The sequence below is a fragment of the Mirounga leonina genome, unplaced genomic scaffold (genome assembly GCF_011800145.1).
Source record: "Mirounga leonina isolate KUSES-001 unplaced genomic scaffold, KU_Mleo_1.0 Mir_82, whole genome shotgun sequence".
In the NCBI taxonomy this organism is placed as follows: Eukaryota; Metazoa; Chordata; class Mammalia; order Carnivora; family Phocidae; genus Mirounga; species Mirounga leonina.
The window spans coordinates 49,355,988-49,368,664 of record NW_023270825.1 but is presented as its reverse complement, the minus strand read 5'-3'; the positions used below and the strand labels follow the sequence as shown (position 1 = coordinate 49,368,664).

Below are 12,677 nucleotides of genomic sequence, written 5' to 3'. Positions count from 1 at the left end.
AAGTACTATCCTTACTATCTCGCAAAATTCACATTAATCTATTGAAACTAAATATATGCTCATTTGGCACCTGCTGGAGCAGTGCTTTTAAAACTGTGGGTCACAGTCTGATGGCATCAACTTAATGCCTTGAGACTAGCATTTATAAATTATAAAGCAGGATACACTACGACAGGATAGAACAGACCATAATACTTCTACATGCATCACAAGTAGTAGGCATAGATATCGTTAGTGAATGACTGCTTCTTTATGTGTGTAGTGTTGCAGTATAAATAAAATGTGTTACTCTTGGTCTCAGTTTTTTTGTTTTTTTTTTAAGATTTTGTTTATTTGACACAGAGGGAGACAGCCAGAGAGGGAACACAAGCAGGGGGAGTGGGAGAGGGAGAAGCAGGCTTCCCGCTGAGCAGGGAGCCTGATGCGGGGCTCAATCCCAGGACCCTGAGATCATGACCTGAGCTGAAGGCAGACGTTTAATGACTGAGCCACCCAGGCGCCCCTTGGTCTCAGTTTAAAAAGTTGAGAGCAATGATTTAAATTTTCATAGGGTAAAATAGAGACTGCTACTTCCAGGGATTGTAAAATACAATAGCAACTTTTAATGAAAAAAATTTCCATTATAGCAAGATTTAAGTTATAAGTCTTAATAAAATAAAAATTGTGTTTATATAGATATTTTATTAATATTTTCTCATATTATGTGGAAAATATACACATCACAAAACTAGAAGAATTAGAAAATCTGATTAGGAGTCATATTGAACATCTTATATTCATAAGGTGTTTGTATTTTACTGTGGGCTCTTTATGTTATTTAAATATTTTTCTATTAGGTGGTTATTACTTCTCTTATGGATTTGTAAAAATTTATTTTTCTATCCTATATTTTGCAAATATTTCCCCAATTTGTCTACCTTGTTTCAGTTTGTTTAGTCAGATGGTTTCAAAGTATATGTAGTGAAATTTATTATTTCAGTTGCTTCTGGATTTCTCTCTTTAGGGCCTTTTCTATGTTCAGATTGTATATTTTACTTTCCCATCTCACCTGTTAATACTTACAATTACTATTCAGTACCTATGTTCTGTCTTTCGTAACTTGCCAATATCATACTAGTATAAACCCTATTAAATCATGGTAGATTTATAGGATATTTTAATAATACATAAGGCCAGTCTTTTAGTACACTACAATTTTAAATATATTTCTGGTTAGTCTGCTTTTTTTTTATTTTCTAATACCTAAAAAACAAAATGTTTTTGGAAGTTTAGTTTAAAAAGTAGACAAAATTAAAGATGTAAAGTTTTTTGAATGATTAGTATAAAAGATTCCAGTAATAGCTCAGTAAAGCTTAAATAAAAATAATCAAACCAAGATCAAGGTATAAGTCATACCTTATCATTATCAGCCCACATGAGAAACATGAGAAACAAACTTTCTAATACCTATAAGTGTTTAGTTTTGGCTGCACATGAACATTATAAAAATGGAATAATACAGTGTGAACTGGTTGTCTTCTGCTTAACAGGATGTCTGTGGAATCTATATAAGCTGTTGTATCTTTCATGATTTTGCTCATTTTCATCGCTTTATGATATTGCATTAAGTGACTATACCAAATGTGGAGTAGCCTATTGATTGTTTCAGTGTATGAATTTCACGAATAATATTATTATGGACATTTTTGTATATTTTATATTTTTTATTCAGATAGGTTCTCCTTGTGTTAATTTTGATAATTTGTGTTTTTCAAGAATGTGTCCTTTTCATTTAAATATACAAATACATTGGCATTTAGACAGCATTTTAATTTTCAAATCCCAGTATTCATTACTTGGACCTGTTCTAATCTTCCTCTTCACTCGTTCTCCTATGGTAGTAACTCCCAAATTCTTCTCTAGCCTTGGAATCTTCTTTGCATTCCAACCTCAGATGTCCATCTGCTTATTCTAAATCTCAGACTTAACAGCTCTGAATTTAAACTCTGCTATTTCCCCCCATTTTTTTTTTTTCCCTTTCTGAGACTTCATCTCAGCAAATGGCAACTTCCTTGCGGTTGGTTGTTCAGACTAAAACCTTGAGGTCATCTTCCCCTGCCCGCACTCTTAGCAATCTCTTGGCAATCTCTGTTGACTATTTTCAGAAAGTAACCACTACTTCCTCTCTTGCAGCTACTCTGGCCCATGTCAAAGTCCCTTTGGCTGTGATTACTGTGATAGCCTCTTGGCTGTTTGTCCTCGTCCTCCTTCTCTTTGTTCCATTCTCTTTCTTCTTCACCTTCTCCTGTTCTCCCTCTCCCCTTCTTCCTCTACTTTCTCCTCCCCCTTACTTATTTTCCCCCTCTCTCTATTTACATTTAAGCAGCTAGATTAATCAACAAAATGCAGATCATGTATTTCAGCCTTCTACCCAAAACCCTTCAAAAGCTTCTTATCTTAATAATCTTAAAAACAAAAGCCTTACAGTGGTCCACATTACAATGATTTCTGAACTTCCTTTACTAGTTGTCCTCATCTCTTCTAATGGTTCTTTCTTACTATTCCTCAAAAGACAGGGTATGTGCCTGCCTTAGAATCTTTTCACTTGATTTTCCTTTGCTCAAAATACTTTTTTTTTTAATCCACATGAATCAAATGTTTCTTGATGAATTTCCCTATTGGGTTTAAATCATAATCCCACACCAGGCACTCCATATTTCCTTCTGATTTATTTTTCTCATTATATTACATGCTTTAACATACTATATAATATACTCTATATTATGTGTGTATGTATTCATTTATTTTTTTACTTATTTACTTATTTATGTTTTTGTTTAACTGCATCACAAGAATGTGTCATAATAAGAAGGATTTTGGTTGCATTTTCAGGACCTAGAATGGCATGTAATTAATACATAGAAAACAATAAATATGTGGTAAATGATCATTTTGGATTAATGAATAGATTGATTCTTTTAGAATGGTCTGTGGTACAAGGCATTTATTCTAAATTCTCTATACTTTGAAATCTAGAAATGTCCTTGTTTTACCCTAAATTGTGAAAGAACATTTCTTTGTAGACAAAAAAAAGATCGGGATTTGCTCTCAGTACTTTGAAGATTTTATTCTACTCTCTTCTAGATTCATTTTTATATTTTGGAGCTTTTTGTGAGTCTGGTTTTGTTTGTTTTAAGGGATTTATCTTTTCTCTCCAGGTACTTTTAAGATCATCTCATTTTATTGGAAATTTTGTAACTCCATGTCAATGTGTTTAAGTACAGATTTTATTTTTTAAAACACTCTGCTTCCCAATTTCCACTTATCCATGTCTTTATTACCTAAAAAATGCACAGCTATGATCACTTTAAGTTTTTCTTCTGCTCATTCTATATCTTCTGTTCCTTGTATGTATTTTGATTAAATATACATTAGAATTTTTAGTTCAATACTTAATCTGTATTAAAATGACCTTAATATTTTACACCACTATGTCTCCATATATCGCATTCTGTGGTAACATACCACAAAATTGTTGTATCTGGCTACTCTTTTAAGCAAAATGACGCTCAATGCCTGCGGGATCTCTCTGGATATTGGGGGCAACATGTTCTTCATTTAGGTGTGTTATTCTGGCCTATTTACTGAATAACCTGAAAACCTGTTATATTACAGTGGGTCCCAGAAACATAAGAAGGCTCTTGTTAACAGGTCCATCCTGCCTTACAAGCTGCTCTGCCACTTGGGCCCTGTGATCCAGTAGATTCAATGGTGCTTGAAATGTCAGTGGCAGAAAGGGAGGTTCTTGTCACTTCACTCATTCTGAGTGAACATGGGAGGCTATTCATAGCTTTTGGCGGGCCCTCATAGGTTAATTGCACCACAGGCCCTTAGGATTTTAGAGTGAAGTCCTACTATCCTCTGGATAACTTTTCTCATTTTGAGAAACATTTCTTGACCTGCTACTGGCTCTTAGTAGAGACTGTACGCTTAAGCTTAGGCCACCACATTACCATGTGACCTGAGCTGTCCATCATGTACCGGGTCTTATTTCACCTACTTAAAGCTGGGCATTCACAACAGTGCTCCATCATCAAACAGAAGTTGTATATAACATGATCTGGTCTGAGTAGGTCCTGAAGGCACAAGTAAGTTATATGAAGAAGTGGTCCAAATGTCCATGGCCTCCACTTCCACTGCATTGCATTTTCTCTCTTGGCCTACACCCATAACCTCCTGGGGATTTGCCTATGATCAACTGACAGAGGAAGGGAAGACTTATGTGTGTGTGCCCCATATGAATGTTCACCACAGGGTGACCTCAGCAGAGGAGGATTTTAATGATCAAGGGAATAGGATGGCCCATTCTATATATACCAGTCATCATCTCTCTCCAGCCACCTCTGTCATTGACCAATGGGCTCAAAAACAAAGTAGTCATGGTGGCAGGGTTGGAGATTATGCATGGTTTCAGCAGCACAGACTTCCACTCACCAAGGCCAACCTGGTTGTGGCCACCACTGAGTGCCCAATCTGCCACCAACAAAGACCAATAATGAGTCTTCTACATGGCATCATTTCTTAAGTAGCTTAAGTAGCTACTTGGTGGGGGGTTGATTTATCAGACACTTCTATCACGGAAAAGGTGGCATTTTGTACTTATTGGAATAGACACTTATCCTGGATATGGATTTGGCTTCCCTGCCATTCATGGACTTACAGAATGACTTATTCACTATCATGGTATATCACACAGAATAGTTTCTGATTAAAGAACTCACTTCATAGCAAAAAAAGTGAGGCAGTGAGCTCATTATTGTGGAATGTACTGGTCATACCATGTTCTCCAACATCTGTAGCTGGTTGAATGGTAGAATGGCTTCTGAAGACTCATTTACAGTCCTAGTTAGGTGCCAATACCTTGGGTAGGATTTCCCAGAAGACTGTGCATGCTCTGAATAAGCATCCAGTATATGGTGGTGGTTCTCCCATAGCTATGACTTACAGGTCTAGGAATCAAGGAATGGAAATGGGGAGTGGTACTACTCACTATTTTCCCTAGTGACCCACTAGCAAAATATTTTGCTTCCTCTTCCCAGAATCATAGGTGTAACTGGCCTTAGAGGTCTTAGTAATAAAGGGGTGAATGTTTTCACCAGAAGACACAACAGTGATTCCCTTGAGCTAGAAATTAAGACTGATATCTGGTAACTTTGAACTTCCCATGCCTCTGACTCAACAGGAAAAGAAGGGAGTTACTATGCTGTCTCAGATGATTGCTCCTGACTACAAAGAGGGAATTGGACTACTACTCCACAGTGGAGGTAAGAAAAAAATATGTCTAGAATACAGGAGATCCCCAAGGGAATCTCTTAGTATTTCGATGCCCTATGATTAAGGTCAATGGAAAACTACAACAACCCAATCCAGGCAGGACCAATAATGGCCCTGACTCTACAGGAAAGATGGGATGGGTCATCTTACCAGTTAAACAATCACACTCAGTTGAAGTGCTTGCTGAAGGCAGAGAATAGCATATCCATATGACAAATTATGGAAATAAAGACTGTAATTTTTATGAGTATTTCATCATTTTATTATGAATGTGTGTATCCTGTATCTTTGTTTTCTTCACTCTCTTATTCTCTATCAGGTAACATAAGATGTATTGACTTTATATCATAGTATTGTTAATTTTATAATGCTTGTTATGGTTTATCAAGGAGAAGAGTAAACATCATTCAAGCACTTTACCTCTTGAGAATTAGTGTTTTTGGTTGTACTCAGGATAGTATCATGTTACTGTCATGTTAGGAATGGACTTGTGTTGGTTAATTTTATTTGTCACCTCACTGAAGCATGGGGTGCCCAGATATTTGATCCAACATTATTATGAGTTTGTGAAGGTGTTTCTTGATGAGACTAACATTTGAATCAGTGGACTAAGAATGGACTGACTAGAATAAAAAGGCTAAATTTCCCATGAGTAATAGGGAACACTTTCTGCCTAACTGCTATGAACTGGGGTTTTGGACTTGAACTGAAATATTGGCTTTTTCTGCCTTTGAACAGAAATATCAGCACTTTCTGGTTGTGAAAGGGAGTGCGAGCCTCCTTTCACTCAGACTGGAACTACACTATAGGGTTTCTGGGTTGTCAGCTTACTGAGTACAGGTCTTGGGATTTGTAGTCTCCATAATTGTATGAGTCAATTCCTTATAATAAATCTCTTTCTCTCCATCTCTGCTTGTTCTGTGTTTCAGGAGAACTCTAATAATTCCAGTTACATGTATTTGGGTCATGTGATATTGTTCCACAGGCTGATGACATGCAAACACAAATATATTTATTTTATATATTATACATATTTATATCTTATATATGTAAATATATTCACCATATATACATATATATTCTCCATATTACACAATTTCTGTTGATCTATCCTCAACTTCAGGGACTCTTTCCTCAATCATTATTATTGTTTTCTCATCCAGTGAGATTTTTTTTTAAGATTTTATTTATTTGAGAGAGGCGGCAAGAGAGAGCATGAGCAAGGGGAGGGGCAGAGGGAGAAGCAGACTCCCCATTGAGCAGGGAGTCTGATGGACAAGGGGTTAGATCCCAGAACCCTGGGATCACGACCTGAGCTGAAGGCAGACGCTTAACCCACTGAAGCACCCAGGCACCCCATCATCCAGTGAGTTTTATGTCAATATATTTTGTTCTGTTTTATAATTTCCTAGTGGTTTGATTTTTACAGTCTCTATTTCTTCATTCGGAGTTTGTCTTTTCATTAATTGTGACCATATAACCTTATTGCACTTCAGTTGAATACCCTTCACAGGTAATGTGTTTTTACAAATTGAAGGTTTGTGGTAATTCTGTGTTGACTGAGTCTAGTGGCACCATTTTTCCAACAGCAATTGCTCACTTCATGTCTTGGTAACAGTAATTCTCACAGTATTTTAAACTTTTTCATTATTTGTTATGGTGATCTCTGATCAGTGATTATGACTCACTGAAAACTCAGATGATGGTTAACCTTTAACAATGAAGTATTTTTTAATTAAGGTATGTTCATTATTTTTAAAACATAATGCTATTGTTCACTTAATAGACTATAGTGTAAACATAACCTTTATATGCCCTGGGAAACCAAAAAAGAAATCATTTGACTCGCTTTATTGTGATACCTACTTTATTGGGATGGTCTGGGATCAAACACACAATATCTTCAAGATATACCTCTATTTTCCTTTATACCTTTAAACATAGTTATAATAGTTCCTTTATTAACCTCTGCAAATTTTGACATCTAGGTCACACAGTGTTATCTTTTGTTTATTGTTCTTTCTTTTTTTAATTAATTATGTCATCTGATTTCTTTAGATATCAACAAATTTTAGATTGTTTCCTTGGGCATTGCAATGGATATTTTTTAGAAACTACAGATGATTTTATGGCCCTCTGATGACTATTTTTAAAATTCATTTTCGAAGACCTATAACTTGGCTGAACTTGAACTATAAAACTCCATTTTCCTTTTTAGCCTGTTTGGGGTTTTCCCTATGTACAGTGTTTCAGAGATTAGCCAGAGATCTGGGCAGAGACTGTACAAAAAATTTAGGGATCTACTCTCACTTTTCCTTGTGGTATTTCTCTGTTACTTTAAGTGGTTGCATCTATATTAAATCCAGCCTTATGTTCCCTCGTGTCAGTTGGACTGCAAGGCTCTTGTTAAATTTTAGTTGCATTGAATAGTGAAGGCTTGAGGCTTCTCTTAGGACGAATCATAAATAATTTGACCTCATGTTGTTCCCTTCCTCTGTGTGTCAACTTTCATGGAATATCTGCTTCTGTCCCTCTCCAGTACCTTAAGGAAATTGCTTATGTTTTGTTGAGTTTATAATTGTTATCTGCAGAAGTTTTGGTCCAATGGGAGTTTACGTGGCCATGACAGGAGCAGAGCTCTATAGGGAATGACAATTATAGGAACCTGAAGATTGTTTGAACATAAAATAACATGATCTTATTAGATCAAAAATGAAATCAATCTTATTTCATTTTTTGCAATGTCTAGGTCTACATCTGAAAGAATTTTTTTCAACATCTATTCTTTTGAACATTTCTAAATTTTACTACCACTTTTTACATTTCCTTAACTTAAGATTTGATATATATTGTGAGAAGAAGAGTTTTAGACCAGGGAAAGAGGTCTTTAATAGCATCCAGAGAAAAGCTGTCAAGGATTGAGGTGTTATGCAAGTCATAATACATTGTCCAAACAACTTTGAGCCTAACTTAAAAGGAGCTTTGCTTTTTTACATTACTAATATAAGCCACTTAATTGAAAAATCCCTGTGATCATTGCAAATTCACGTTATTGGCACCAGTTAGGCAAGAAAGAGACATATACTATACATACTATAGTTCTACAAAGAATAATGCACTTTTTTTTTTAAGATTTTATTTATTTTTATTTATTTATTTATTTTTTATTTATTATTCCCAGGACCCTGGGATCATGACCCGAGCCGAAGGCAGACCCTTAACGACTGAGCCACCCAGGCGCCCCAAGAATAATGTACTTTTGAGCCATATTATTTATTTTGCTTCATCTATATTATTATCTGGGCTCTAACATTTGACTTATGATTCTCACCATAATTATAATGAATGACTACAGAAAATAACTAGTATATTACAATAATATTTAAAAATAATTTTATTAATGATAAATATTGAATAAGTACCAAATGTACTCATTATGTTGTTTACTGTACATGCATTAGTTTTAGCTATCCTAAAGTATACTCTGCAGGTATATCAATTTATCAACTTCTCAAAGTCAAACAAAACAAAATAAAATAGCAACAGTCACAGAATTTTTTTTTTTAAATTTTATTTATTTATTTGAGAGAGAGAGAGAAAGCATGAGCAGAGGGAGGGGCAGAGGGAGAAGCTGACTCCCCACAGAGCAGGGAGCCCAATGTGGGGCTTAATCCCAGGACCCTGAGATCATGACCTGAGCCAAAAACAGATGCTTAACTGACTGAGCCACTAAGCGCCCCACAGTCACAGAAATTAAGTAACCTGCCCAAACCATGTGGCTAGTAAGTGGTGAAATCTTGTTCAAACCAAGCAGTTTACCAGATTTTATTCCCAGTACATTTATTTTCCTTTTTTTCTTCTTTTGGTGGGACAAGGATGTGTGAAGAGCAAGAATATAAAAAAAATAGAGCATAAAATTTAACAATTTATAAGAAATTGACAGATTGAGTTTCTAAATGTTATATTTTAAATTGCTAATCTCAAATCAACAAAATGCCCAAATGTGTGTGATCAATAATAATACTTTCAATATTAATGCAGTCATCTTGAATTGGGGGAGTGTGTACTTTTATACTTTTTGATTTCCCGTCTTTGTACAGCATATACAGATTTATGATGGACAGCTTCAGGACTGAATATAAAATTAGGAAATTTTAGGATTTAGTGAATTTTCAAGATTGAGAATGTAATCTTTCAACTCAGCAGTTTTACTCCTCATTATTTTATGATAAGGTTGTATGATAATGACTCTTTTTACACTGGATTATATTCAAATTTTTTTAACTTGATAGCTTACCAAAATAAAAAACAAGACTTCATTTTATTAAAAGGAACCTCGTCTTCTGGGGAAGAATTTGCCCACATGTCCTCTGGCTGTATTTGTGGGTATTGCTTGGGATAATTTTCTCTCTATGGCCACTTATGTATCTCATTAATTTTTGAAGCAGCTTTCTAAATTTACTTATGTAAAACCAAAAATCTCTATTGCCAGAGTTGGCTCTCAGAAATTGAGCTTGGTCCCTCCCACCCTCCTGGTGCCTAACTGCCCAGCTCTGGCATCACTCCATGCCCTGAGGGTCCTGTTCACAGTCACACTGTCACAACCACCACTTCCCCCTCACCCCCGCCACACACACACACACACACACACACACACACACACCCTCAGATGAAGTGAACTGTTACGGCCAACTTCAGCAACATGCAGATCAGGATTTATGTGGAGATCTAGCCATCTAGCCAAGCGATGGTTCCTTTTGGGGTAAATGTTTAATGTCACTTTCTTGGGGTATAGAGTGACACTCAACCAGGCTTGGAAGTAATTTTTATTGTAAAGGACCATATGCATAGAAAGAGAGAGAGGAAATAAGAACAAATTCAAGGCCCTAACTAGTGATCCCAAATATATCAAGTAATGGTAACATTTTTAAATGAAAATAGTGAAAGTATTATTGTTGAATGGATAGAAAATGGAGATACAAAGGACCAAGATACTGACCCGGAGAGCATCTTTTCACTCAGCTGTGACTCTGTTCCTGATGAAGAAATTGAATCCAGTCCAGAAACACCTCTACCTCCCGCATCCTCAGCCAAAGTAAACAAAACTGTAAAGAATCGTCAGACTTCTTCTGACGGTTTCTGTTTAGAATGACCTTCCTCCAATAGATAACAAAGTGGTTGGCTCTGCATGTGCACGACCTAGTCCACTTCCTGAATAGTCTTCCTCTGCACAACAGAATGCACATAGAAATTCTCACTGCGTGAAAAAAGTAGAAAAATTATGAAAAACAAAAGACAAAAAAAAAGACCAACCAAGAAAAAACGACTACAACAGAAAAAACTTAAGAGCCCAGGATGTTGATGCTACAAAACCAAATTATGAAATTCTGTGTATGATCAGAGACTTTAAAGGGACTGTAGACCATTGACAACAGCAGATCCTATTGATGAACACAGGATACATATTTGTGTAAGGAAATGACCATTCAGCAAAAAAGACACTCAACGATCTTGATGTCATCATAATCCCTAATAAAATTATTGTGATGGTCTACTTTTAGTTTTGTCTCCAGAAGGTACCTAAAGAACCAAGCATTGAGTTTTGATTCTGCCCTTGATGACTCAGCTCCTAACTGAAATGATTTACAAGATTACAGTTAGACCACTGGTGGAAACTATATTTGAAAGGAGAATGGCCACGCTCTTTGCTGAAAGTGGAAAAACTCAAACAATGGGACATGACTTCTCAGGAAAGAACCAGAATTGTTCAAAGGAAAAATAAAAGATTGTTCAAAGGAATTCATGCATTAGCAGCCAGAGAGGTTTTTTTTTAATGCCAAATAAGCCAAACTGTAAGAAATTAGAACTTGAAGTAAGTGCAACTTTTTTTTAGAAATTTATAGTGGAAATATGTTTGACTTGCTAAACAGGAAAGCAAAACTAAGAGTGTTAAAAGATGGAAAACAGCAGGTTCAAGTGGTGGGATTACAGGAACAGGAAGTCAAATGTGTTGAAGATGTACTGAATCTCATTGACATAGGCAACTGTTGTAGAACATCCGGTCAAACATCTGCCAATGCACATTCATCTTGGAGTCATGCAGTGTTTCAGATTATTCTTAGAAGGAAAGGAGAACTACATGGCAAATTGTCTCTCATCAATTTTCCTGGAAATGAAAGAGGAGCTGGTACTTCCAGTGCAGACAGGCAAACAAGGTTTGAAGGTGCTGAAATTAGTAAAAAGCCTTAGGTAGAAACAAACCTCCTACTCCTTTCCAAGCAAGTAAACTCACTTAGGTCGTAATAGATTCATTCATGGGTGAAAACTCTGATGCCTACACAATAGCTACAGACTCTCCAGGGATGGCATCCTGTGAAAATACTAAGATACATTAAGATATGCAAATAGTGTGAAAGAATTTGTGGATCCAACTGCTGCTGGGATGTTCATCCAATAATGCACCACCCACCAAATCAGATTGAGGACTTAGAGGCAGAGTGGGGTATAGACAGTTCCCTTCAGAGAAATGATGTAAAATTTCCTTGTGAACAAAGTGAAGAGGTTTCTCCACAATTACTTATTTTCCATGAAGCTATCTCACAAATGGTAGAAATAGAATAAGGTGTAGAAGATCACAGGAAGACAGTGTTCTAGGACTCTATTCAATAGTTAGAAGATGAAAAGGCTGTCCTGGAGATGACTGAAGTAGATTATGATGTAGATTCACATGCTACTCAACTTGGAACTATTCTTGAGCCAAAAAAAAAAAAAAGACATTTTTAACTGAGCTATGGGATAAAGTGAAATCTTTCTGTGTAGCTCTGCAAGAACAGGCCAGCAAGCAGATCAACCCCAAGAGACCACCCCATGTCCTACTGAAGGATCCCCAGAACCCACACTACATAACATATAATGTTTGTGCTATAAGAACCATTTGAAAGTTTGAAATTTTTAAGTGTCTGTGGAAAATGTCTTTCCTTCATCTGAATGACATTTCAATTTTCTGAAATACTCCTTTGTCTACAAAATGTTTCTGATCCAGGAGATACAACCAAAATTTGGGAATAATGAATATTTTGTTTCATTTACCCAAATTGTAATTTACTTTTGGAGATCCTTGCCAATTTTATTTTCTATATGATGAAATAAGATTGTGGACTTGATCCAGAGGTGAATGGTAGGGGGAAACCACAACATTTCCTTTTAACTCTGTTCAGTTTTCAGAGCAAGACTGAGCAGTTTTAAGTCCTTTGTGTATATGGATACCTCCTCAGTGATCATACATACCTTGCCCATTCCTAGGGACAGCTGTGCTCACCTCTCCCTGCTTTGTGCTTTGACAAAGGCTATTTAAAAAAAAAAAT

General features: G+C 36.1%; 1 pseudogene; it reads left to right on the top strand.

Annotated features, from left to right (window-relative positions):
- The first annotated feature begins 10,219 nt into the window (after positions 1–10,219).
- On the top strand, positions 10,220–12,251 carry LOC118002536 (annotated as a pseudogene).
- The last annotated feature ends 426 nt before the right edge of the window (positions 12,252–12,677 follow it).